General features: G+C 45.6%; 1 protein-coding gene across 2 annotated transcripts in view; it reads right to left on the reverse strand.

Annotated features, from left to right (window-relative positions):
- Positions 1-8,002, reverse strand: part of ARHGAP10 (Rho GTPase activating protein 10) — a 366,526-nt gene that overhangs the window by 357,387 nt on the left and 1,137 nt on the right. The window lies entirely within an intron of this gene.

The following is an 8,002-nucleotide window of genomic DNA, read 5'->3' on the forward strand; positions in this document are numbered from 1 at the left end:
ACGTCGCTGGACTCCCATGTAGTCGACCGTGGTTCAAGTCCCAGACTCAGTGGCTTAAACTCACACCAGGCACATGTGCATGCGTGCCCAAGATCCCAAGAGAATGGAGGAGAAGGGATTGCAGCATGGCCATCCCCCCTGGGGGGGTGATGTCTCGCTTTCTGTCTGTCTCTGTCTTTCTGGCAAGTGCACGTGCCCTATAGCAAAAACCTCTCCAAAACAAAAAACATACTTACAAAGTACATGATCTATCTTAACAGTGAATCTTTATTTAAGTCTACGCATTCATTTCTTCTGTGAGACACACACACACACACACACACAGAAAGGGGGGCAAGGAGAGGAGATAGGCACCCACAACAAGGTCTTCACGCCATGATCCATCCCCCAGCTATTCCAGACATGAGCACTACGTAACCAGTATGTACTGGGAGACCACGGGACACAAACCTGGGACCCTCCCCTGTGAGTCTAGCTGTACTACCACTGCGCTACTGTGTGGTTCTGTAATCATTAACCTTTGAGTGCTTATTCTGAATGTTTTACATGCATTGACTTGTAGCCGTAAGTAGTATGTAATCTCCATTTTACTAAAAAGAACACAGACACAGAAAAGCTAACCATGTTGGCCAAGACTCCATTTGAGGAAGGTGGTTGGATGATGAAGGGTGTTAATTGTCAGTGCATGTGTGTGCATGCCCAAGATTATGGGAGGAGAAGGGATTGAGGTGTGGTCATCCCCTTCGGGGGGTGATTTCTCACTTTCCCTCTCACTGACTCTGTCTCTCCCCTACCCACCATGAGTACACACGCCTAAGGTGAAAACCTCTTGGGATCAGCAGATGGCATAATGGTTATATCACCAGACTCCAATGTAGTCAACCGCAATTCAAGTGTCCTTAAACCCGGTAGCTTGGGGGCAGCAAGTGGCGTGGTGGTTGGGGGCACTGGATTCCCACATGGCTGACCGCAGTTCAAGTCCTGGACCTGGAGGCTTGGGTTCTCTTTCTCTGTATCTCTCTCTGGTCAAAATAAACACACACATACATACATACATACATACACACACATACACACACACACACACACATACATACACTGGAATTAAATAAATAAATATTTTTTAAAAACAAAAAAAGAGAAAATCTAGTGCCATAAAATTCACACCAGGTGCTTGAGCCCAAAATCCTTAGAGGAGAATGGAGGAGAAGGGATTGCAGCATGGCAATCCCCCATGGTGGAGGTGATTTCTCACTTTCTGTCTCTCTAGCAAGTACACACACCCTATAGCAAAAATCTAAATAAATAAATAAGTAGGGGCTTTTAGTAGTAGAAAACCCAACTAAAATTGACTTACATCCTCTAATAAGTTGTCTGGATTTGGACTTCAGGTGTAGGACAAAGGGCTTCAGGTAAAGGACTGTCACAAGGGCATCAAAAAACCAGATTCTGTAAACTCCCTACTCCACCTACTCCACTCGCAGGCCCAAGAAGGCAGTGGAGGTTGAGACATCACAACCAGTGCAGAGGAGAACACAGAAACGCTGCTACGTTTCCTCTGACAGAAGCAGTTTTCCCTTAAGTATTAGACTCACTTCTTCATTTTTAAACCAATTAGCAGCCCCAAATGGGTTTACCATAACACTGATGGCATGTTTTCGTTTACTGCCATTTTATATATGACAAAGCACACGCACGAAATGGGGGCGGCCTCCACAGGGCTCAGTCATGTCATGATCCCCTTCCTCCATCCTCCAGCATACCGGAACCCTGTGCCTGCATGTTGAAGCCAGACAGGCCAGGTCCTCAAGCCATGGTTGACATGCAGCTTCAAGTTTAGCATTCTAATGAGCTACCAACTGGCCAGGAAACTGGGCCATCTAATTGTTTGTTTTTTATAGTTCCCTAGGGTATTTCTTTTTCTTCTTTTTTTTTTTTTTTTTTTCCATAGGGTCTGGGTGCTTGTCAGAGAGAGAGAGAGACACAGAGAGAGAGAGAAAATGAGGGGGAACAGCAGTTAGCATAATGGCTATGTCGCTGGACTCTCACGTAGTCAACCGCGGTTCGAGTCCTGGACCCGGTGGCTTAAACTCACGCCGGCGCATGTGCGTGCATGCGAAAGATCCCAAGAGGAGAATGGAGGAGAAGGGATTGTGGCGTGGCCAACCCTCCCATGGGCGGGGTTATTTCTCGCTTTCTGTCTCTCTGTCTCTCTCTGACTCTCTGGCGAGCGCATGCACCCTATAGCAAAAATCTCTCAAAAAAAAAAAAAAAAGAAAGAAAGAAAAGAGAGGGAAAATGAGAATCACCCTCCTGGAGGTATGGCCAAGCCAAAATACCTTCTTCTCCACTCGCCTCTCGGGAGTTTGGGCATGCGCACACACATGCTTGGCATGATTTTCAAGCCACGGTGCCCAGGACTCAGACCACAAAGTTACCCAAGTGGGATTCAGCACCTTAACCTCCGTGCCACCTGCTGGTCCTCTCTAGGGAATTATACTGAGCAGCTAGGATTGAAAATCACTGAGTTAAACTAATCAGTTATGGCTAATTGTCTTTCCCTGAGTCACTTAAAAATGGGCACAGACACTAGAACAAAATTTGGATTGTCTGGAAGGGAAAAGGAATATTGGCTCAGGGCCAGCAGGTGGAGTGGTAGTTAAGGACGCTGGACTCCCATATGGCTGACCATGGTTGCATCGGGACCTGGTGGCTTGCTTGCTTACTTTGTGTCTTTCTAGGTTCCTCTATGGTCAAATTAAAATAAATAAATAGGGACCAGCAGTTAGTGTAATGGCTATGTCGCTGGACTCCCATGTAGTCGACTGTAGTTCGCGTCCCGGACCCGGTGGCTTAAAACTCACGCCAACGTGTGTGCGTGTGTGCCCAAGATCCCGAGAGGAGAATGGAGGAGAAGGGATTGCAGCGTGGCCATCCCCCCGGGGGGTGATTTCTCGCTTTCTGTCTCTCTGTCTCTCTCTGTCTGGTGAGCGCACGCATCCTATAGCAAAAATCTCTCCAATAAATAAATAAATAAATAAATGTTAATTTTTTTAATAAAAAGAATATTGGCTAGACTTTACACTTGTTTTCAAAACACTTCATACCATTTTATTTACTCTTCCAGGCTTCTGTATCCTTGCATTTTACCAAAAAAGAAACTGAGGTTCAAGTTTACTAATAAGTAAAATTCTTTTAAGTCTTCCAAATCTCAGTATGTCTAATATAATGACAACTTACAAAAGTCTCCCCAAAAGAACATTTCTCTGAAATTGTCAACACAAACGCAACTTCGATGTGCTTCTAAAAGAAACAAAGCGAAAATCATCAAAATGCAGAGGCCTAAAAGAAGTACCAAACCAGAAGACCCAATTCCTACTCCTGGTTCTGCGGCTAACAAGGTCTCTCACACCCTTTTCCATATTTGTGATAAGAGCAGGCTCACTTATGAGGACCCCCCACTTTAACACACACACACACAGCAAGACCCCCCATATTTATGAAAGAGAGTTTTACGTTAAGTGCTTAATAATTATAAAGACTATCCATAAAATTTTCCTCCATAGAACATAATATTTTCTCACAAACAGCTAATACAAAACTTACAAGACTGTAAATGGTTGGTATCTATTCGATGCTTGCAGTAGGATATGTAGCCCCAGCTAGGTGCTACTTTACAGGATGCCTAAACTTAGACTTGTGTTCATGGAAATGTATATATCAGCTGTGCTTGCTATGAAAATATTTAGATTAATTAAGATCTTTGGTAATTCAATAAAATGTGGGGGAAAAACAGTATAGAAAGCAAACATAGATACCAGAGACAGTGGTGGAGGAGGGTGGGAGATGGCAGAGGGTAAGAGAGAGGGAATCAAGGATGAGGGGAAAAAAGCAAAACATACAGGAAACAAGAAATGGAAAATTCTTTGTTGACAATAACATGTATGTTGATGTGCTTGATTGAGACTAATACAGTGTACTCTGGAAGGAAAACCTCATTTTGTATGTTGTAATGATGTACAGTGAATGAATGTAAAAAATATAAATAAATAAATATTTTTAAAAACTGTAAATGGTTTGTTATTATTTCTGTGAATTATGCTGTACATGTATAGGAATCATGTAAGTTCCAGAAACTACATAGAAGTTACATGGAGGGTTACAAAAGTGTTTATTTATTTACTTTTAGAGGTTTTTGCCTTAGGGCTTGTGCACATGCCAGAGAGAGAGAGAGAGACAGACAGAAGGAAAGTGAGAAGCCATCCCCCAGATGGGATGACTGCGTTGCAATCCCTCTCCTCCCTTCTTCTCCTGGGATCTGGGTATGCATACACACACACCCAGTGTGTGTGTGTGTGTGTGTGTGTGTGTGTGTGTGTGTTTTGAAGAAGTTTTTGCTATAGGGCACGTGCCCTCGCCAGACAGACCGAGAGAGACAGAGAGACAGAAAGCGAGAAATCACCCCACAGGGAGGATGGCCACGCTGCAATCCCTTTTCCTTCATTCTCCTCTCAGGATCTTGGGCACGCACGCACACGCACCCGGCGTGAGTTTTAAGCCACCGGGTCCAGGACGCGAACCACAGTTGACTACATGGGAGTCCAGCGACATAGCCATTATGCTAACTGCTGATCCCCACACCCAGTGTGTTTTAAGCCACCGGATCCGGGACTCAAACCACATTCGGCCATGTGGGAGCCCAGCAAAGTAATGGCTATGCCATCTGCTGGTCCCACAAAAGTTTAAATTGCATTGAAAGAAGACAAGTTATTCTAGGAAAGGAAAGGACTAGAAAAAGGAAGACAAAAACAAACCACTGAAACAAAGAATCCATTGAATTAAGTGAATAATCTTCAAATCTACCACATAAATCAATGACTACACTCCAGAGCTGTTCCTGCCCCACTGGAACCCAGAAACTCACTCTGTACACACACGTACCCTGTATCTCTAAGCCATCTCTTTCCCATTAGGTCAGGCTTCTGCTGCAAAACCTTCCATAATTCTCTACAGGATAAAGTTCACATTCCCAGCCTCGGTTTACAGCCCTCTACACTCTGACCTTTCCATCCATCCCCCATCTACTCTCTGAAATGGAATCCCCATCCCAGGCAAACTAGGCTCCTTCCTCTTACCCCAAACACTGCAGATGTTCTGGTTTCTTCTAAACTATTTCCAATTTGACAAGATTCTAGTCCTTGCTTAAACACCCTGGCTAGTTCCAAATCTTCCACTCTCACAACAAACTCTCCTTACTGGCAAAGTATTATACTTACTTAGCATTAAGTTAACCTTTATATATGTATGCCTTCATTTCCTCAAAACTTTGGCACAGGGCAGACAGTTCAAAAAATATTTTCCTTAAGTTTAGGTGAATTCAAGTACAAGACAATAAACCTAAGGGCAAGGACCTCTTCCCTATTGCCTCTTTGTATCCAAATGAAGTAATAAGGTGTAGGTGCTAAATACTCGCTGATTGCTACACAATAGAATTCAGCAGGAAGCCTGTGGGTGCTGTAGGCTCAACTTTGTTTTGTTTTGTTTTAGTTAGGCACAGGAGAGAGAGTAATGGAGAAATCACCCCTCAAGAGGACTGCCATGCTACAATCCCTTCTCCTCCATTCTCACTTGGGCATCCCGCGCGTGCTCACACACACATACACATGTGCCTGGCACATTTTTCAAGCCACCAGTCCAGGACTCAAACCTCACAGTAGGCCATGTGGGATCCAGCCACCTTAATTTTCATGCCAGTAGAAAGCTGGCCCTCCAGCTTCTTTAAATATTTATGGAAGATTTTAAAACATCAAGATTTCAAAATTACATAAATCCAACAAATATTTAATGCTTGCAGAAAGCATCTCACAGGACAATTAAAAATAGAAATCCCTTAAACACACAATTCTGAAAATATGCAAAAGGCCAGGATTTTTGTTTTTTTGCAAAAACAAAGTGTGCAAAGCATCTGGAAATATAAACTATCTGACCTAGCTGCTTGTTGCTCTTTCTGCAGATTCTCTGCCTACTGTCCTCCTTCGACACTTCTGATTCTCCCATGTTCTAGAAAGGCTCAACGGTTTAGGTGACCCAAACTGTAATTTCAAATGACCACGTGGAACCAGGTGCTTCAGAACCTTACTAGCGCCTCTAAGAAGTAGGGCAAGTGAAACTGAATACATGGGGGCCAACAGGTGGCGTGGCGGTTAAGGCACTAGACTTGCATATGGCTGATCACTTGCTCTTTCGCTTGCTTGCTCGCTCTCGCTCTCTCTCTTGCTCACTCTCTATCTCTCTCTAGCTCACCTGCACTCACACGTTCTCTCTCGTCAAATTTTTAAATAATAAAAATAAATCTTAAAGAGAGAGAGAAAAACTAAACACTGTATCTATATATAAACATTAAGTGAACTCCCCAACTCTCAGGTAAGAAGTCCCTAACAGTAAAGAGGAACCGGGCAGAGCCTTCCTGACGTAAGACTAGTGCTCTTAGTCTTCCCTAGAATCTAGAAGTAAACTTCATGGAGCAAGTAGAAAAAAAGCCAGAGTCCTACCTTGCCAAAAGCATATGAGCTAATGCTGTTTTGTTATCTTCTGGGGTAGAATTTAACAGCACACAGCTAGGGGGAAAAAAGACACTTGCCAGTTGCTCTCTTAAGCACAATTACGAATTATGTTTCTTATAGTAAAGGACAAGAATTACCAATTCACAGATTCACATCAGACTGCATGCTGGGGAGGCTGGAGGACAGCTGGCCCCCCAGGTGCAGTGGCTGCTGCTGGAACACCAGGCCGGAGTCTCGCTGGCAGAGAGGCGAATATGCAGTCACATAAATAGCTTTCTGCCAGCCGCCAAACTGGCTGTGCCATCTGCCTCTCTCCACAGCCCTCTAGCTCCTGTGAGACAAGAAGGTAGAATCCCCACCCACAGCCCCCAGCCCTGACGCTGGCAAGGTCCAGCCACAGAGTGAGTCCTCACCCTCCTGTTGGCTATACCCTCCTCTGTCTTCTGCTCTATCCCTCCCCCTTTCTGCACTCACCTCTCCTAAATACAGTCCCCCTTCCCACCATACCAAGAGCCATTAACCAGGTAAACCCAAGGCCTCACAGGTCCCACACAAAGTGCTTTCCAATCCCGATTTTGCAACAACAAAGAGGTCACAGGACCAAGAGGCACCTTGGAGACCATCCAGAGAAGTTGACTGACTTGCCTCCGAAATTACAGGGACAGCTCACTAAACTCTTCCTATTAAAATGTACTTCAACTCCCTCATTAAATACATATTTACTGGTGCCAACCACGATGCTGGGTACAGGAAACTGTAAATTCAGTGGGCTTTCATTCTCCTGCATGCAAAGTTGGGGTGGGAGGAGTGACACCGAGGGTTTTTCCTGGAGGTGGTGTCTACAAACTAGTGCATGAGGGACAAGCCCCCAAGGCTGTGAGGGAGGAGCTGAAAACCGGGTACGTGATCCTGGCCCTAACAGCACAGACCCGGAGGCCAGATGCTCCCAGAGTCCCTGCCAGCTGAGTCCCTGCTACTCTTTAGAATGGAGGGGAAGGCGGGGAGGGCACTCAGCCATCCTCGGGGGCTCTGGATCCCAGTGTGGTCGGGCAGCCCAGCTCGGCTCTGAAGCTAATTCCGTCCCTTTTCCAGCAGCACCGCGGACTTGGCACGGATTTGAGCCCACCTTCCTCCTAGAGGACTTAGCCACACTGCACTAGTCTCTCCTATTTCTCCCAAAGTTCTCAGAAGACAAGCAAGCTCAGAGAAGGAAGGCATCACGCCAGGCCAGGGTGGAATTCCCTGCGCGCGGGCGGTGCCTGCCGGAGTCACAAGGCAGACTGTGCGCTCGCCCTGGCAAACCCCAATCTTTGAACCGAACTCGGCACAGAGGGAAGGAATGTGAGGAAGGTGGACTTTCTGCTTAGGCACAGTGAAGGACCGGGGCGAGAAGGTCGGCAACCATCGGAGGAGAACGTGCCGCCGAAGGGATTCCTGCT

Source organism: Tupaia chinensis, unplaced genomic scaffold, assembly GCF_000334495.1.
Source record: "Tupaia chinensis unplaced genomic scaffold, TupChi_1.0 Scaffold000098_1, whole genome shotgun sequence".
NCBI lineage: Eukaryota > Metazoa > Chordata > Mammalia > Scandentia > Tupaiidae > Tupaia > Tupaia belangeri.